Source organism: Desmodus rotundus, chromosome 3, assembly GCF_022682495.2.
Source record: "Desmodus rotundus isolate HL8 chromosome 3, HLdesRot8A.1, whole genome shotgun sequence".
Classification (NCBI taxonomy): domain Eukaryota; kingdom Metazoa; phylum Chordata; class Mammalia; order Chiroptera; family Phyllostomidae; genus Desmodus; species Desmodus rotundus.
In genome coordinates, this window is record NC_071389.1 from 164,084,177 (window position 1) to 164,103,825 (window position 19,649).

Consider the following 19,649-nt stretch of genomic DNA (forward strand, 5'->3'; position numbering starts at 1 on the left):
TGGACAAAAATATAACATTTCTTTTTGCTCCTGACAATAGAAGTTAATATGTTTATGTACAGGTTTTTAACCTCCAAAGTGGAAGCTAGAGGGTTTTTTTTGTTTATGAGAAGCTTATGAAATTGATGAAAAAGTGAGTGGATGAATGATTAATTTTTTAAATAAGTATATTTCAGCTTTGTAGTAAGCTACTAAAATTTATTCTGTTTATAATATTGGCCTGTTCCTTCCCTCTTGAAATAAGCTGTGATTAAATAAACTTAATAAATTTTTTTTCTTTACCAGCTTTATGTAAGCAGGCATGTAGGTATCAGCAAGACTTTGATATTTTTTAATATATTGATTTTTAGAGAGAGGAAGGGAGAGAGATAGAAAGAGACATTGATTTATTGTTACACTGATGTATGCATTCTTGGTTGATTCTTGTGTGTGCCCTGACCAGGGATTGAACCTGCAGCCTTGGTGTATTGGGATAAGCCTCTAACCAACTGAGCTACCTGGCCAGGCTTAAGGCTCTGATTTCTTAAAAGCAAATGACACGTCTTATTTATTTATAAACTAGTGCCAAGTGGTGAGCACATAAATGGTGGAAGTCCTTAGGGAGTTTCAGAAAGTGGTTGTATGAAGGAGTGCTTGTGGCTCTTTAGTAGTGGTTTTATAGGACTATCTTAGGAACCTGCATTCGCAGTTTCCTTGTTCACGGGCATCTACGTCACTTTGACGCGTGGTCAGCCAGGATAGTTTTCTTTGTTTCTTCTATAAAGTTTAATGATATGTTTTCCACTTATGTTTTGTCTTTATTGTACCAGACGTAATGTTCTATTCCACCCAAGGCTTGGCTTTTTAAGTTGGTATCATCTAATGACCTTATAGCCAGAGATTCCAAAAATTTTTAGTATGAGACTATCTTTTGCACATTACTTTTCAAACAGAATGCAGAGAAGGTTGGCTGAGTATGAGGAGGTAAGAAGTGAGAATTCTAGGAATAAAAGTAGAAGTTTTGTATTTTATGTGCTACTGGAACATCACGTCCTGAATATAGAAAAACATGGAACACTTGCTTTCTGGACATTCCTGCACCTTTTCTAAGAACCCATGACATTTATTAACTATTCTAAATTGATATTGTAGCTATTTCTTTTTTTTTTAATTGTTATTTATTTATTTTTAGAGAGAGGGAAGGGAGGGAGAAAGAGAAGGAGAGAGACATCAATGTGTGGTTGCCTCATGTGCACCCCGTCCTGGGGACCTGGCCTGCAATCCAGGCGTGTGCCCTGACTGGGAATTGAACTGGCGACCCTTTGGTTCACAGGCCAGCGCTCAATCCGCTGAGCCACACGAGCCACTATAGCTATTTCTTATATAAACTTGTATGCATCACTGGGACAGAAATCTGTTTTTGAAATAATGCTCCCTATAAATGACTGTCATAGTTGTGTATTGGCACTGTTAGGTTAGAGGCAGCTCCAGGAAATCACCTTTATCTGCATGGTGAACTGTGAAGGTAGCAAACACATCCTGGGTCAAGAATTGTGGTTGGTGACTTAGAAACATCGTCTTTAATCCTCACAATAACTGGAAGGTGGTATTTTCTTCATTTTACAGATGAGGAGGCTCAGGTTCAATGGGGTGTTGCCCAAACCCACAGAGACAGTAAAGGCCAAAGCTGGGACTGCATCCCAGGCTGACTCCGAAGTGGCCCTTAGCCGCTCTGTCCCGCTGCCCCTCCATGTCCTTCAGGCCAGCTGTCCTCAACTGCTGGGTGGTGGCACATGAGTGGGCCTGCCATTTGTGACCCTGGTCACCAGTTAGTTATTAACAATAGTTGAATACTGAGGTTGCAAAATGATAAACATTTAAAAAAATTATTTATTGATTTGAGAGAGAGAGAGAAACATTGACTTGTTTTTCCACTTATTTATGCACCTGTTGGTTGATCTTGTATGCGCCCTGACCAGGATCAAACCCACAACCTTGCTGTACTGGGACAGTGCTCTAAGCAGCTGAGTTACCTGGCCAGGGCTAAATGATACGCATTTTTAAAATAAGTGTATTGGGTTCAAGATCTTCCCAGCAATGTCAGTCTCGCTCAGGTCCATTCCTGTGTGCTTCTTATGGGCTGTAAGAGAAAAGGGTGGTGGCATTATATGCACCACACCAGTAGTTGTGGAAAGCCCGTGCGTAACGGGAAATTTATCTTGTTAAGGCTACTGCTATGCTGCTGTCACTGGCGAGCTATAAAGTAGTTTTCACCTATTCGTCTTCTATTAGGAATACCCCTGCGAAAGCAGTCTGTATGCTTCCTTACCCTGTATGTTTAAAAAAAAAGAACTTGTTCATAATTTGAGGACATACATGGGAGTAGGTTTTTCAGCACTAATGCTGATCTAGACTGTTCCAATTGTAAAATGCGATGATGTCTTGGAACGAGCTTGTAAACTAGAGAGTGCCATAAAAATATCAGGTAGAATTTCAGTGATTAGAACCTTTTAAGCTCAACCTTACAGTGAGGACTAGCATGCTGAAAATCCTTAGATACAGTGTGGACCTCTAGGTTTTAAACTGAGAAGCCCGGTTTAAAGATATTTTTAAGTAGTCTGTTTTCTAGATCCCACAAGCCTTGTGATGTAAATCCACTTGTTTTGCGTAATTTTCTCGCGCCCACGCCTGGAGAATCCAGGTTTCTGCTTTGAAGACTGGGGTTTTTTTTTTTTTTTGCCCCGCCCGGCTTCCTCTTTTCTAGTACAACACACTCTTACTGTCATTTATGTCACACAGGAAATTATTCTATAGTTTAAAGAAACATTATTGAGAAGTGATATGTAAATTAAGTTTCCTGTTGTCCTCATTCCTCAGTACAGTTTGGCACAAGTTTGCTTAGACCAGGCTTTTGTACTTTTTTTTCCTTCTTTCTTTTTCAAAGATCACCCCTATTTTTTACCTTGGTCTCCATGAAGCCACCTCCTCTTTGCCCTTTTGGTTGTCTCTTTTCTATAGAAAGCTGTGGAAGAAGAAGTGGTTTTTTGGCAGAAATTTCCAGTGTTGTTAAAACCTCATAGTGAAGACATTGTAACGTCTAATTGAATCCTCCGGTTACCTTCATCCCCAGCAGAAACTGGGGAGAGTTTCTTATTGCCTATAGCTTTTCAGGTTTTATACTTTCTGTTTCTAATATCCCTTCAGATTCCTTCCTTATCTTTCCCTGATAGTCCTTGGAGAAAACAGGGACATTCTGCTAGATCAGCAGGTATTCTTCCAGTATATTAAATTTATATCACTTTTCTTTTTTATGTAGACCGGGACTAAAATAGCTAGAAGGGATTGTTTCCCTTTAGGCAGATGTGACGTGAGTCGGTATTTTATTTTTCCACGTTTTTTTTTTTTATTAAACATTTTTTTATTGTTGTTCAATTACAGTTGTCTGCATTTTCTCCCCACCCCTCCACTCCACCCCAGCCATACCCACCTCCCTCCCCCACTTCCCCCCTCCCCCTTACATGAGCCGTCTTGAGGGGGGGTGAGCATCTCATACTGAACGTCCTCCCTGTCATAAGAATCAGCCCCAGCAAATGGACTGGAATTCCATAAGGATGAGATGCGGACTTTCATAGGAATAGTGTGAGCAGTAGGAATTTTAGAACTGATTATAGCTTTAAAGCTTAAGGATGGTGCACTTTCAGGACCCCAGTGTTTTGTTTGATTTTCTAGGTCAATTTCTCTTCAGTTTAAGGAAATTTGAAGGGCTGGGGTAGAAAGATAACAGACTGTTTAAAAACGTTTCCCATCTACTGTCTCAAGTGTATTCTTTTTTTTTTTAAGTAAATAAACGTTTGTCTGGATTTCAAAATATTCTGGCGCAGCTCCAGGGAAGTGAGCTTTCCTACTTGACTTCATTGCTTTGTGCCATTGTTCACGAGAACAATGACTGTGATTTCGCAGTTTATTAAAACACAAACGTGGGTACCACTGAGGTGATTATGCCAGAATAGGTTATTTTGTTTAGTTGTTCTCACTCCTGTCTGGCAGTGCTTATTTTTCCATTGGCAGCCCTAGTTACAATCTGATTTTAAATAAATACACGGAAGCTGGGTGTACTTGAAGGTAAAACCTTGTATCTTCCTCACAGTGAAGGGCAGAGAGGTCTCATTTGCTGGGGAAACTTGTAACCCTCTCGTCCCTGGTGGAAGAGGCTAGTGGGGACAGCGTTAACGTGTGGCTGCACAGTGGGTGGAAGGTGGTGGAAAACAAAAAATTAAAACCATGCTGGTTACTCAGAAAACCTCGTTTCCCGATCTGTCAGTGTCTCTCTCACCCTCTCCTACTTGGAAAACCACTCTTTATGGTCAGGGTGGGAGATGTGGTACAGATACACGGATATCCAGACAAACGCCCCAGACCCTGGAGTCCCCGTGTATGTGATTGCCTTCTGGAGGAGTCATTGTGCAGTACCCTGCACAGTGTTGTGCCTACGGAAAGTTTTACAAAATTGTGTTCACTCTTCCCTGGAGTGAAATGTCTAAGCAGGAGTAAAAATGTAGCTTTTTTTTTTTAGTGTGGCCATCAGGCCAAGAAGTAGACATAATTTGTTGAATGCGTAGGGGCAGAGGCCTTGCTGTGAAACGTGTGCGGACACGTATGCACACTTAGTGCTTATTTCTGTGCCCCGCTGAACTCCGTTGGCCACATCAATCCGTTTTGTTGAGAGGCGGTCTTTGAGGGTCAGCTGAAGCATTGGTCTCTGTGTGAGCGAGAGGGAGGTCAGGTTTTTTTTGTTTGGTTTTCAAATCTAAGGGAAAGAAAGAAGTAACTTCTTAAATACTTGCTCTTAAAAAATAAGAAATTCTTATGTAAAATTGAGATTAGCCTTGGGACAGAAGGGAGAGTGTAAGTGGTTATATTATTTTAGTAAACACAACTGACTAGTTTTTGAATGTCTACTGAAATAATGAGATATAGTCTCCTCGCAAGTGTGGGAACTCTTTTGCAACCTTGTTCCCTGACCTCTACCTTTTGACCCTGGTGCTTTGTGATGAGATTATAGGCCTTTTGAGTTTTTCTCCAGTCTACCCAGGTTTCCTTACGCAGCAACATAAAGGTTTAATCTTCCTTAAAAGATGTTCTTAGAATTGAGGAGAACGTTCAGATTTAATTGTGGGCATGAGTTTTGTAAATTTTTTTCTTTAGATGTTTCTGTTTTTCTTAATACAGTCCAAAGTATCTGTATATTTTCTAATAGAAACTTTCAAGTCTTGTGGGTGCATGTATGATTAAGTATATTTTTTCCTTTGGAGTCAGATATCATAAAGTCATGTTGCTTATTTAGGGAGAGGCTAAAAATTAGAGCTTTCCAGGGTAGGGGGACTTAAGAGAGACCCGACTGTTTATTTCCCCACTGTTGCCTCTTTAGGTATGAGCAGTTAAAATCTGGATTCAGAGTGTGTCGTGCAAGAGCAACAATCCAATATTTCCAGAGAGAATCAATACTTGAATCTGCTTATTTTATAACAGTCACTTTTTTAGACACCTTATCAGATGCCTAAAATGTAGTAGGAAGAGACCCAGGGACAGACAAGAGGAGATGAACTCACTCACTTTTGCTACTTGTTAGTAGTTCCTGTCAGAGTGGGGTTTTAGTTTATTTTGGGGGTTTTGGTTTAATTTTTTGGGGAACAGTAGTAGTATCAAAATAAGGGCTTGGGGATTATGTGTGTTATTTATTTATTTGCATACTGTCTTCAAGTTTACCTAGAAAACTAAGCTTTTGTGTTGTTTCAGACATTTTAGTGGGATTCATTCATTGATTCGTTAGTTCATTCATTGATTCATTCATTCAGTCTTCGCCAGAAGATACATTTATTGATTTGAGAGAGAGAGAGAGAGCGCGTGCGAGCGCACACGCAAGAGAGAAACATCGATGTGAGAGAGAAACATCATTTGTTGCCTCCTATACGCACCCCCATCGGCAATTGGACTGGGGAACGAACCGCAGCCTAGGTATGTGCCCTGACCGGTAATCGAACCCACAACCTTTTGGCGCACAGGACGATGCTCCAGCCAACTGAGGCAGACCTGCTAGAGCTTACACGACTTTCTGAAGAAATGTCTGTTTATACACTGTCGGAGGATTTGTAATAATGAACCTTTTAGACTTTGGTTTCCATGGCACTTTCCTGCTACTGAATATTCTACCAGGAGTAAAGATAGATAAAATTTAAAAACTGCTTTTTGAAAAAATTGTGGCTTTTAAATGAAAAAACTAATAATACATGGTTAGTTTAAAAACTGGACAGTGCAGGACTGCAAAGAAAGCAACAATCACCTGTTATGCCAAAGGGGAGGAATTTAAGTTTCAGTTTTTGGTCACTAATCAGAAGCCAGAGGACCATTTATCTTACTGAGGCGTTGTGGTTAAATGAACTGAGCAACTGCCCAAGAAACACAATTAGATTTTTTCGCGGGGAGTCCAAGTCCTTGCCACTGATTTAGTTAGTATATGGCATCTGTAAAGACCTCTGTCGTTGATTGAAAGGCTGTATGAATAAAATAGAGTTGTCTACCTCATGTGTTTATTTTGAGGGATAAAAATTAAATCCTTAGTACTTGGAACTTAGTTTTAAATCCTCTATACTACCAGTATTTAAGTGAAAAGGAAGAGAAAGAGTAGCTTTGAATCTCAGGAGTTTAACGTTTTTTCTTCCATTATGGGAAAGAAAGGGGAAAGCGCTGGTGCCAGGTGAGATGGGGAGACAGAAAAGAGGTCGTAAGCAAAAGAAGCAGTTCAGTGACACACACGATAACCCCTTGATCTTCGTCTCACTGGGAACCTGATTTATTCGTCTTCGGTGGCAGAAGGGAGATACGTTTAGATGGTTTAAGGAACCCCTGACGGAAGGTCTGGTGGTCTCCTGTCAGATTGCCGGGACACTGTAATACTGGAGGGAGGCTGAGTCTAGAAGCCAGAGCAGATCTGACGCTCGTCCCTCGGAGCTCCCTTCCTGTCTCCCTGGTAGGGGCTGTGTAAACATTTCATGCTCGGTCAGGGCTGGCACAGGCTGCAGAGAATGCGGAGAATGCCTGAGGTTTCCCTTTTCATGTAACCGAATAATAGAACAGGCAGTCTTTTAATTGTCTTGAGTGTTTTGGCTGTTGGTGCTTTTGGAATTCTTCTGTAAATTACTTCTCCTAAAACACGCTTATCTTGAGCTTCATGTTTAAACCCACCAGCCAAAATAAAGACCTTAAGATGCCAAAGAAGGGATATTTGTCACAGTAATTGGGAAACAATACAAGGACAGGTGTGCTTCTCTCATTTTCTTTAAACCTATCAACATACTAACATGAATATGACCTCTGTGATGACATTCTAATTTTTGTTTTGAGTAAACAAAGCAAAACTCTAGTTAGTTCTTACCTGGAGAGGTATAATTTGCATTTTTGTTTCTGTTTGGTTATTTTCTGGTTGCTCTGGGTACTGTGAGTGGCACTGATTCTGTAAAAAGTTGCTGGAGAACGTAGCAGTCACACAAAAGGTTGAGGGGCAAACCGCTCGTTATCTGTGTCCAGATCTCTGCTTCCACCGTTTTTGTTTCGAGAGCCAGATAGATGCACGTGTTACACGTTTAAAAGAGAAAAGTGGACCAGCCTGCTAGAGCATTTCATGGAGTGGGAGATGAGTTGGGAAGCAAGGTCGAATTCAGCTTTACGAGGAGTGTTCTGTCAGAATGCTTGTTCCTAAGAAATAAAGGAATTGGGCTGGTTCACATAGCAGGTGCTTTGGGGGGTTGAGGGGCGTTGCGTTGCACCTGGAAGAGAGCTCTAGCTCCATTTCACTGCGGTCCTGTATATATGCTCTGTCTGTCCCGTGCGGACTTCCTCTTCAGGGCCGCTTCCTCCACGGTGGGACAGTGGTGGCAGTAGTTGTGGCTTCCCATTTGCACAACACACCTTCCTGAGAAGAGATTTACTTAACTCCTCATCCACTCCCCGCTCAGGGCAAGAAACAGAAATCTGGGTCATTGTTATGATTAGACCACTTTAGGGTCACACTTCCCTGGGGCCCATCCTTGAGCCATTAGTGTGGCATGGAAGATGGGATTAAAGCGACAGTTAGACACCAGTTTGCAATAAAAACTACAGGACTGCTTTACAGTGGAAAAGGGAAGTGGCTTCTGGGAAGGCTGGACTATGAAGAGGGCCCCTCTTCATAGTCCCTCTTCATAGGGAAAGACAGAAAAGAGCCCCTCAAGGTTTTGAGCAGGGAATGGCATGCTCCCAGCTGTGGTTTAGGAATACCCCTCTGGATGGGCGGTATAGAATGGGATTAAACTGGGAAGAGACTAGAAGTGGGGAAACCAGTTAGGATATTCTGTAACACAAACGAGAGGGAGGGCCTGAGTTAGGGTAGTGGCAGAGGGAGCAAAGAAGGAGAGGAGGGTCTAAGAGAAGGATAGACATTAGACGAAGGGAACGTGACGGCTTCATTGTACATGAAGTTAAGGGGGAGATGGGGCACACACGACTGAGATGACGGGCCCAGGCAGCAGGGATACGGTAGTGGCACTCAGAGAGGGAAGCAGCACAGGAGCAAACAAGTGGGCGGTTAGGTTAATTTTGAGTTTGTGGTAGTGATGGTGCTGGTATGACTTTATTTTCCATTATAGCAGGCCTCCCTGCTATAATGGAAAATTAAAACCATTTCTTCACATCTTATCGTGACAGTAGTGATTAACTGTGTAAAAGGATGTATGTGCAAGCAAGTAGTGGAGCTAGACCTTGAATTCAAGGCTTCAAATGCACAGTTCTATATTCTTTCCATAATATCACACTTACTTCTATTTACAGACATCATTCATGCGTTCTTTCTCTTTCCTTCCCCCCTTCCTCGCTTCCTCTCTTCTTTTTTTAAAGGGACCAAGAATGTGTACATATTAATTTATTTGGGGTGGACTGTAAATTTAAATCTATTTTTTTTAACATGACATATAAAAATACCATAATTAAGAAAAATATAGAAACCGCCCAGGATACAAGCGGAGACTTACTTTTGAGTTAGGATAATTTGTTGGGAGTTAATCAGTAAGTAATTTATTTACCTTTTTCTGTAGTGCTTCAATCTGTGGTTAAAATGCACAGTTGTTCCTGCGGCAGGCTTTACCAGTGCATTTAGAGTGCATCTCTGTTCTTCAGCCGGGAGGCAGTGAACCGTATGCTCTTTAACACTTGGGAGTTCGTACAGCAGACAGCTCGGACCAGCTTGAAGGTGTGCTGGTGCTTGCGCTGGGTTCTAGGCATTCCCACCTAGAACGTTCAGGTCATCTGGTAGCACTCTACAACTGTGTATTTCAGCTGGCTGATAATAATGCGCCGTGGGGCTTACTGTAGAGCCTGGGGGGATGTAATTGCTCAGTAAACGTCAGCTACGTGCTGGTCAAACAGTTGATTTGGTTAAGTCTCGGGCACTTTGATGATATTTAAAGTGTTGCTGTAAATCTCCTTTAGATACTCAAAGACAATCCTGTGGGGTTGAGGCCTTAAAAAAAATTTTTTTTTAAACTGAAGACTAATTCTGTCCATTATTTTTTAAATAGGTAACACATTCCTGTGGTATCATTTTCAGAAGATACAAAAAAATTTTTTTAAATATGTCTCATGCCTTTCCCTAGTCATCTAGTTCCCTTTCCCAGGCAGAACCATAGTTGTTATCATTTTCTTGCTCAGTTTCCAGAGATATTCTCCGTGTTTCATAATGTTTCTTATTAGTCTTAGAGTGTGCTCTTACCTTTGAGCTTTGCTATATTTCTTTATGTTATTGCCTTCTTTATTTAGTAACAATAATTAAGGTATTGTTCACATTGTATTGTTTACAGCAGGTCAAATACAGCCTCTAGTTTGCAGTTGACTGTCAGGTACAAAGATGGACATGAGTTGCTTGAGTTGCTAGTGGCACAAGTAGAACCAGAAGGAAAGTTCTTTGGGGTCCAAATCCAGGCCCCTTTCACTACAGAGGAATTTAATTGTTGTCATATGTAAACAACTCACCTCTTTGATGTAAAGCAGGGCACTTATACTTTTTAAAAGAACAATAATAAGCCCATTATATGTTAATTTAAATCATATTTTGAATGAAAGTAGGGCCAACTTTGGACTTTTGTACGTATTAGAATTACAGATTTTGTTGGTTGTCCAACTGTTCTAGAAATAGATTACCTGCCCTGGCTGGTGTAGTTTAGTGATTGAGCACGGGCCTGTGAACCAAAGGGTCGCCAGTTGATTCCTAGTGAGGGCACGTGCCTGGGTTGTGGGCCAGGTCCCCAGTTGGGGGCGCATGAGAGGCAACCACACATTGATGTTTCTCTTCCTCTCTTTCTCCCTTCTACTCTGTCTAGAAAAAAATAAATAAAATCTTTTTAAAAAGTCAAGAACAGATTAAAAAGGAAAAAAAGAAGTAGATTACATGTAGTGTAGTTACGTGTAGTTAACCAAAGGCACTCACGTAAGTAAGACATTGGGAGTTGTTTAGGAGGGCTCACCAACATTAATGTAAAAGGACTCAATAGATACAGTCTTTTCTTTTAATAGCTGAAAATCGGCCACAAGGGCAACTACACATGTTGTATTAATAAAAGTTTTTCTTTAAAAAAAAGTGCTTTATTGGCCCTGGCCAGGTAGCTCAGTTGATTAGAGCATTCTTCTAATATGCCAAGGTTGTGGGTTCAATCCCCAGGCAGGGCACACACAAGAAGCAACCAATGAATGTACTAATAAGTGGAACAACAAATCAGTGTTTCTCTCTCTTTGTCTCTTCTTCTCAAAAAGAAAATGCTTTATTATCTAAAGAAATACAGAATACATGATTTGGCTTAATTAACCTTTTTCTTTGGTAAGGTACATTTTTATAAATTATGTGGTATCACCTTGACTTTATGGAGTTCTTGCTATGCTTAGTGGAAGTTTGGATGCATTGTGGTGGGAGAGTAGGAAATCATCCATTGTAGAGTATGTTTTGTTTTGTCTGCTTAGAAAGTTAAAACAAAAACAAAAATAAAAACCTTGCTGATATGGAAAATTTCACACATACACTAGAGAGAATAGTGTAATGAACTCCCATGTACCCATCAACTGATTTTCACTCACCGCCAGTTCTCCTTACTCCGTCCTTACGCCTACCTACCACAAAAGAATTATTTCGAAACAAATTCCAGATCTTGTGTCATTTTATTCATGATATTTTAGAATGTCTCTCCAAAAATAAGGGCTCTTTTATGTATGCTTTTAAAAAAATGAGTTTTGATTTTCTATTTAATCTTCAGATCCCTGTTGTCATCAGTTTATGTATTAGTAAACAATATCAACATCTTAGTCTCTCATTAACCAAATGCAATAATTAAATCAAGAGGTAAATCTTATGTGTGCATTGTTTTTTAATTAAAAAAAATTTTTATTGGTTTTCTTAGAGAGAAACATCAGTTTGTTGTTCTACCACCTGTGCATCCTTTGGTGTATTCTTTGATGTGTCCTGACCGGGATCAAATTCCCGGCTTGGTGTGTCAGGGAACGCTCTGACCAACTCAGCTACCCGGCCAGGGCCTCGTGCGCTTTTAGCATTTCCAGAGTTGTGTCGACATAGATTTTGAGAAAGTAAGTAATTACTAAAAGCATGAATGTTAGTCCAACTTGGAAATTTAGAAATCTTAGAAGGCTTGCTTTCTTTCTGTCTTTCTTTCATTTTTTTAAGTGAAAACAATCCCACAGCTTTTATTGTCATCTGGTAACAACATAAAGGTAATTAAAGCAATATGAGTAAATGTTTAATAACTACACTCCCAATAAAGGACACCTAAAAAATACAAACTGTATTGCTTCTCAACAATTTCTCACTTCATTAAATATTTCTAGTTGGAGAGTCTTTGGAGCAGAGTAATATTATCCCCTTTTAGCGTGATCTGGCCTAGTTGTTTCCTTGGCTTTGTTTTAGAATGAATCTCTTCTGCATCATCTAATGCGAGGTTCATACACTCATCAAAACCAGTCATTCAGCCCTCTGTCTGTATTCACTTGCTCATAAAGCCACACCTGAGTCTGAGATCTGTTTTGCACAGATGAGGTTGATGGGCTGCACCTTCACCCTCTGCACTTTTCGACCATGGTACACCATGGTGGAAGCTGACAAAGACCACACTAAGCCTCGCTACTTTTGGAATCAGAAGGCTCTTTCTTTTAACACCATTAAACAGGGCTGCTTGATTGTATTAGTTTACTACTTCTGTGGAACAAATTATCCTAAAATATAGCACTCAAAACAAGCGTTTATCTTGCGTACTTTCTGAGGGTCAGGAATCCAGGAGCAGCTTGGCTGAGAGGTTCTGGCTCAGTCTCACTCTCATAAGGTTGCAGTCAAGCTGTTGGCAGGGGCTGCAGTCACCTCAGGGCCTGGCCCAACGGTGGCTGAAGAATCCGCTTCCCAGCTCACTTGTATGTTTGTTAGCAGGCCTGTGTTCCTTAGCACTTGGGCCTCCTCATAGGTCACCTGTATGCCCCCTAATGACATAGCCGCTGGCTTCCCTCACAGCAAGTGATTGGGGTGGAGGTGTGGGTTGAGGGGGTACATAGTGGAAACCGTATATATTTTTTAAAAATAATCTCAGAAGTGGCACACCGCCATATCTGCCTTATGCTAGTCGTTACACAGACCCAGGCTGGTACACTGGGAGAAGGAACTGCATGAGGCCAAGAGTACCAGGAGGCAGGAATCACTGAGGGCCATCTTGGAGGCTGGCTACCACACTGATTTTGGCATTGTTAAATGAAGGCTTTTAAACCTGTGATTTTGGACTCAAAATCTTCAGCGAGGATTTTAAATAGAGTGTACCAAAACTGTAGTAGTGTGCAGGGTTTTGATGCAATCTGTATTGGAATAAATAATACAGATCTATTTTAGGGAGGCAGTGTTACAGAATTTGTGCAGGCTCTGAAGCCAGATTGCTTTGGGCAAGTTACTTAAACTCTGTTTACCTAATAATAATAGTACTCTATCTCCTCTTGAGATTTGCAGGTCAAATGCTTAGAATAGTGCTTGGCACATAGTAGGTGCTTGAGTGTTATGTGATGATGATGATTATTATTTTTAAGGGTTTTATTTATTTATTTTTAGAGAGAGGGGAAGGAAGAAAGAGAGGGAGAGAAACGTGAATGTGTGGTTGCCTCTCCCGCACCCTGCACTGGGGTCCCGGCCCACAACCCAGGCATGTGCCCTGGCTGGGAGTCGAATGGGTGACCATTTGGTTTGCAGACTGGCACTCAATCCCCTGAGCCACACCAGCCAGGGCTGTTATTTCTATTGCTAAAAGAACTTAAGAATACAAGTGAACTTAGCTGCTTTTGTATCTGGAATATAGGGTAGGATGTTGGCAGGTAGTAGAGAGGTGGGCAGACACCTCTGTGCAGTGGTAAGGGTGAGCCTTCGTAAGCAGAGTTGATGTGTACTGGCAGTTAGTATTTATTTTAAACTACTTTGTTAAAAAAAGAATGGTTAGGCATTTGTAGCACTGCCTTTCTCCATTTTTGCTTCAGTAATAACACCTTGGTTTGTGCGTCAGACTCAGCAATATAGGGCACACAGGTGTTCTTTTCTTTAAACAAATTTTTTTTTAATAAAAGTCCTGCTTTGAAAGAGAAGTTATAGTGGTATTGCTCTTTTAAAAAGGAAAATGAATAAAAGATGGAAAAGGGTGGTAGTGGAAGGAACTGAAAAGTGCTTGATAAATTATGTAAGGAAGCGTTTGGCTTTGGTCAGAAATATAGTTGTTAGCCAGCTGCAAGCAAGCCCATCTGGCACACTTTTTCATTATTCTTCTGAAATATTCATGGGCTCCAATAGTCGCCGCCTTGTCTCCATTAGGTCCTCACATATTTTCATCTTCCGGTAGCCCATCTGGAGTTGCAGTGGGTTGCCCTTGTTTTTTGTTTCCTTGTTTCTGTGGATGTAACCAATAAAGAATAGGCAGACAAGGAAAAGTTGGTGTATGTTCAGAAATTCTCTTGCAAAATTAAGTGTGGGGCAAATCAGCGTAGGATTTGAGAACAACGGCTAAAGTAACCCACTAAAGTTTATGCTTTTAAGTAGCTATAATACTTTACACATCTCTGAATCATGAATCTCCTCTGATCATTAAGCAGTACCCTTAATTTCCATTAAAGAAATTTTATTTGTTATTTAGAGAGCATAAGGTTAGTAAACTTAAAAGTTTTTATTAATAAAAGGCATTTGCTAAGTTTCTTATTAACTTCCCAGAGGTTTCTTGAAATCATGTAGTATGTAGATCCTGGGAGATCATAAGTAATCCTTTTATGTTTTAAAGTTAACTTCTTCATTTCAGATCACTGATACTAAGATGATTATTTAGCACTCAGAACCAAGCGTTTCGAAAATTGGTCTTATAAATTTCTCTCAGAGATCGTGCTTTTTTACTGAATAGTAATTTGACATTCACCTAGTTATTTCCACTTCAGTTTTAAGAAGAAACTTTGCACTATTAGTAATGTCTTCAACATGCAAATCTGATTTTTTTTTCATTAGTTCCCTGTTTTACATGGGAAGAGAACCCTCCTGTTTCTCTTTCTTTAAGGGGGTTGGCAGTGTATGTTTATACCAACTGCCGAGATTCTACCTTGTTGAACGGTAAAGATTTCAAACAGAGTGGGGTCAGTCTTCATTTTTTGTAGGTTTACATTGTGACAGGAGTGTTGATGATTAGAGGCTGTTTGTGCCACAGATTTTTATGATACGGATTTTTTAAACTTCTATTGAATGTATTGGTGTGACATTGGTTAATGAAATTATAAAGGTTTCAGGTGTACCATTCCGTAATACTTCATCTGTATGTTGTATTGTGTGTTCACCACCCCAAGCCTGTGATGCGGATTTTGCTGTTTGAGTGTGATCTTCCTTCGGTTTCTCTTCTTTTAGCTTCGCCTCCTTTGTCTGCTCTGGTTTTACAAGATGAAGAAACATAATGGCTTTATTGGGGTCAGTGCTTCCCAGAAACCTGGCTGACTTTATTTGCCACCTTTTAAACAAAGGATTTGCAGGCTATGCAGGCTGCCCATCTGTCCTAGGAAGCTTTGTGGGGCTAATGTGCAAAAAGTTGTTTTAGAGGCAGAAGGAAGCCTTTTCTACATTTGTATTCAGAAAACATTTTCTAGGTAAACACTTAAAATGTTACTTAGTTTTGTGCTGTGCTGAAAGTCACCTGACTGTCCCCACGTGTTAGGAAGTGATGAATTGAACAAAATTAGAAGTCTTGTCGCTGAAGTAAGTAAATTGAAGGTATTACAGAGCAGCTTTTTTTATAGTAGAAAGAAAGAAGCTGGGAATTGGTCAGTTAGTGGCTTTTATCTATTATTTTCATTTATTTTATTTTTCTTATAAAATTGCTATCATTAACTAAGCACACACAACTACACACCAGTTATTTATTTAAAATTAAATTTGTCCTTTAGGGAGTAAATCTGTAGTATAAAATGTTTGCACTTTTGCCCTGGTTGAAGTGGCTCAGTGGATTGAGCACTAACCTGCAAACCAAAGGGTCGCTGGTTCAATTCCCAGTCAGGGCACACGCCTGGGTTGGGGGCATGTGAGAGGCAACCACACATTGATGTTTCTCTCCCTTTCTCCCTTCCCCTCTGTCTAAAATAAATAAATAAAATATTTTTAAAAACGTGTGTACTTTTTACCAGTAGGTACTTAATTTGCTATTTTTATTTATCAGGTAGACTTTTGGGCAGTAAGGATGTGGGTCTGGCCATGTGTATTAACATTATTTCTAAGCCCCTCTTTCTGCTCTCTAGACTTGAAGCTGCTTGAGGGAAGCCATTTAGCATAGTACAGTGGTACCTCAGTACTTGCTGGCTACAGAACGCGTCAAACCTGGTACTCATTGCATTTTGAGGAGAAAAAAAAACGTTTCAGCGCTTGGTGCTTGCTCACCATTCATCGCACTTGCTAGAACTTGTATGAGTCACAGTGTCACCCCACAAGAGAAAATGCTTCATCCATCATTGCTTGCTCGCCACGAATTAGCCACTTGCTCTGAACGGATTAGCAAGTACCGAGGTACCAGTGTAGTAAAGAGCATGGGTCCTGGAGTTTCTAAAGTGCACAGTTTAAATCTGCCACTTGCTAGTCTTGCCTTTTAAACTTTCTAAGCCTTAGTTCATCATCTCTAAAGCAGGGTTGTGTTTCACTCAAGTTGCTGGGTTGATAAACGAGCGAATATACAGTGTCTGGGGTACTTCAGAAACAATGAGTATACCCTGTTGCTCACCTTTATAACCCTCAGCACCCAGTACAGTGCCATGTACGTAACAGACGCTCATGGTACATTGGTTGAGTGGGAAAACTTCCAGAATGTGTAGCCATTATCAGTGTAATTGGTAAATGTGTTAAAAAGAAGAAAAAAGAAACAAAGCTCGTATGTTTATTTGTGCCTCATTTTGACAGCAGTTGTTACGCTTGACGTCATAACAGCTTCTGTCATAGGCCTGACAAATAGGAGACACTTCTTACGTGTTTGCATAAAGTGTTGATTTTTCATTCCCCTTTAATTTTTTAAAATTTCCAGTCACTTTCTTTAAGAAGGTTTTATTTATTTAATTTTAGAGAGGGAAGGGAGGGAGCAAGAGAGGGAGAGAAACATCAATGTGTGGTTGCCTCTCTTGCTTTCCATACTGGGGACCTGGCCCACAACCCAGGCATGTACCCTGGCTGGGAATCGAACCCTTTGGTTTGCAGGCCAGTTACTCAGTCCACTGAGCTGCACCAGCCAGGGCTTATTCCCCTTTTAAATGACAAGTTTTTCTGTTTGTCTCTTTAGGTTTTCCTAAACAAACTGGAGTTTTAGGTATCCTTTTTGAAAACAAACTATAGATTTAGGAAGTAAATGTAAATTTAGGAAGTAATCAGATTTCAAAATGATGAGTAAATTTAGGAAGTAATCAGATTTCAAAATGATGAGTTTTTTGTTCTTGTTTTTAAAGCTGAACATCAAATCTCAGGTAAGCCTCTTAGAGACAAACTGGCACAGGTAGATGGAGCAGAAATTATTATTTGTTTACATATACCTAGAATTGGGATATATTTCCTTGCTTTTTCCCTTCTGCCATGTGCGGTAAGGAAATGCTTTGCTATGCTTTAAATTTTGTTTTTTCCTCTGAGGCTCTTACATTAGTGTGTAACAACTGTATATTTGTTACTCAGATATGGTCTCTGAATATAGATCCTTTTTGGTATCTATATTCAGATATTTGGTAACTGATCTCCTCTTTTCTTTATCCTTTGCTTATTGAGTTCTCTTTTCAAGTCCCTAAACATGACTGGGGTCTTAACAAAAGTTTTCAGCTAATCTCCTATTTCATTTTCTCATGGGAATATATTTCCTTTAGTTCTAGTACTTTCTTCCAGTCTTTGCTAGGTGAGGTAAGTTCACCAAGGGTAAATTCCTTTTTATTTTTTAGGTGGGGAAGGGGCTGGTTGCTATGTTAAATAGGGTGGGCAGAGAAAGTGATCTTTGAACAGAGGTTTAAAGGAAGTAAGAGAGTTAGTCAAGTAGATATTTGGGGTAAGTGCCTTCCAGGCTAAGAGGACAGGCTGGACAAAAGCCCTCAGTGGGGCCTTAGTGGCTGTCTGATGACAACCCTGAGGAGCCTGGGGGAGTGAACAGGGGAAAGAATAACCAGAGGGGAGGGCAGAAGAGTCACAAGAGGCCAAATTGTAAAAGGGCCCTATAGCACTGGAAGGGCTTCTAACTCCAAGGGACATGGGGAGCCATTTCAGGGTTTGAAGAGAGGCAAGACTTAGCTTTAAAGGATCATCTGGCAGCTGTGCGAAGATGAAACTGTAAGGGGACAAGGGCAGAAGCAGGGAAATCCATTAGGAAGCTTGCAGCAATCTAGGTCAGAGATCGTGGTAGCTCAGAATGGATGGTGAGATACACTCAGCTTCTGGATATACTATATTTGGAAAATTGAATCAATAGGATTTCATTACCAAATGTGGAATGTGAGAAAAAGGGAGAAATTGAGCATGACTCCCAAAGTTTTGACTTGAGCAACTTGAAAAATGGAGTTGCCGCCAGTTTCTGTGGGGAAGACTGGATGGGGGGTGGGGGTGGTGTATGGGTTGGAGGCTGGGGTAGTACAGAATTCATTTTTGGACATGCTGAGTTTGGGATGCCTATTAGATATCATAGTCAAGAAAGTGATTAGATGTATGACTTTGGGATTAGGAGAAAAGACAGAGCTGGAACTATAAATTATACATATTTTAAATTCTTAAGGCTGGATGAGAAGCCAAGGGGGAGAATGTAGATGGAGAAGAGGAAAAGGGCCAAATATGTAGCTCATAAACACTCTGACAGTAAGACTGGTCAATAGGACATTAAAACATTCTAGGGAAAACGTGATGAGTATTTTGTAAACAATAGAATAGTAAAGAAGGAAGGCAGCAGCATTCCGAATATCTTTTTTCTTCCCCCTTTTCCTTCCTTTGTACAGTTCTTAAATCTTTTCATTTGGTAGTCAGCTCAAGGTCAGAGTGAACACATGGCCGACCCTTTTCCTGGTGGATTGACATCTTTGGGTTTTGTTCTTTCACTATTTCATTGAAGTTCCTAAATCCCCTATTAAACTTCAAGTGTCTATTTGCTAAACAAATATTAATAAATGCTCTCAGGTTCTTACATTTCCATTCTCTTTTTTATTAACCTCAACATTGAAACAAACTATAGACCGAAAATATCCTTACTGCTAACAGTATGTTATTATAAATTTTAAAAATGGCTAGCTGTTGCACATGCTAGGCTTTTAATTTTTTTTCTTGTGTTTTGTCTCCTCGCCTGAGATAATTTCAAAATATTTGCGTTTCAGTAACTTTATGTGCTTAAGCTGTGCATCATAGTGAATTGCAGAAGGTAGCTGATGCAGCTGATGGAAAACTCTTGTTGGTACTTTCAATTAGGTTAATGGAGCTGATACTGAACTATAATGTGGCTTAGGAAACTGTGTCCTCCTTTCTTCTCTCTTTTTCCATGTTGTGTTCCTAGTTCCTAGATTTGTCTTTAAAGTTGATACATTGAGGGGAAGTAACTTAACGATGAGTAGCTTGATTTGCCATCAGTTCATTTCCTCTACCAATGGGAGGGTTTGCCTAAAATAGGTTGGAGACTGATTTCCCCCCTTCCGTTAGTAATAAGGATTATCAATATTGGGATGGTGGAAAGGTTGCTTTTTATTTTTTTGCCTGTGGTTAAAACTCTTGTTTCAAGTGACATATTTACCATTGAATTAAGGTGCATTTGGTGATTGAATGACTGATATTTGAAGGGACACTTTTTCTTTCCATACAGATATACTTCAATAATGCTGAGTAAACTGACAGTCAGAAGACTCTTAAATCATTCCTAATGAGGGAAGAAATTGTGTTAGTTGCATTCGTTAGTAATAAAAAAAAATCAATATCAGACTGTATTCATGAGGTGTCTAGTTTGGAGAACCACACAATTTCAAATACTAAAATAAACCTCCAGTTGCTAAATGGATGCACAGTCAATTCTGGTCCTTAGATTGATTTGTGCTTGGGTGTTACTGCTGTAATT

At 40.1% G+C, this 19,649-nt stretch overlaps 1 protein-coding gene and 1 pseudogene across 4 annotated transcripts in view; one reads left to right on the plus strand and one right to left on the minus strand.

The window, feature by feature from the left end:
* Positions 1-19,649, plus strand: part of DENND5B (DENN domain containing 5B) — a 160,833-nt gene that overhangs the window by 8,615 nt on the left and 132,569 nt on the right. The window lies entirely within an intron of this gene.
* On the minus strand, positions 3,971-12,545 carry LOC128780592 (small nuclear ribonucleoprotein E-like; annotated as a pseudogene).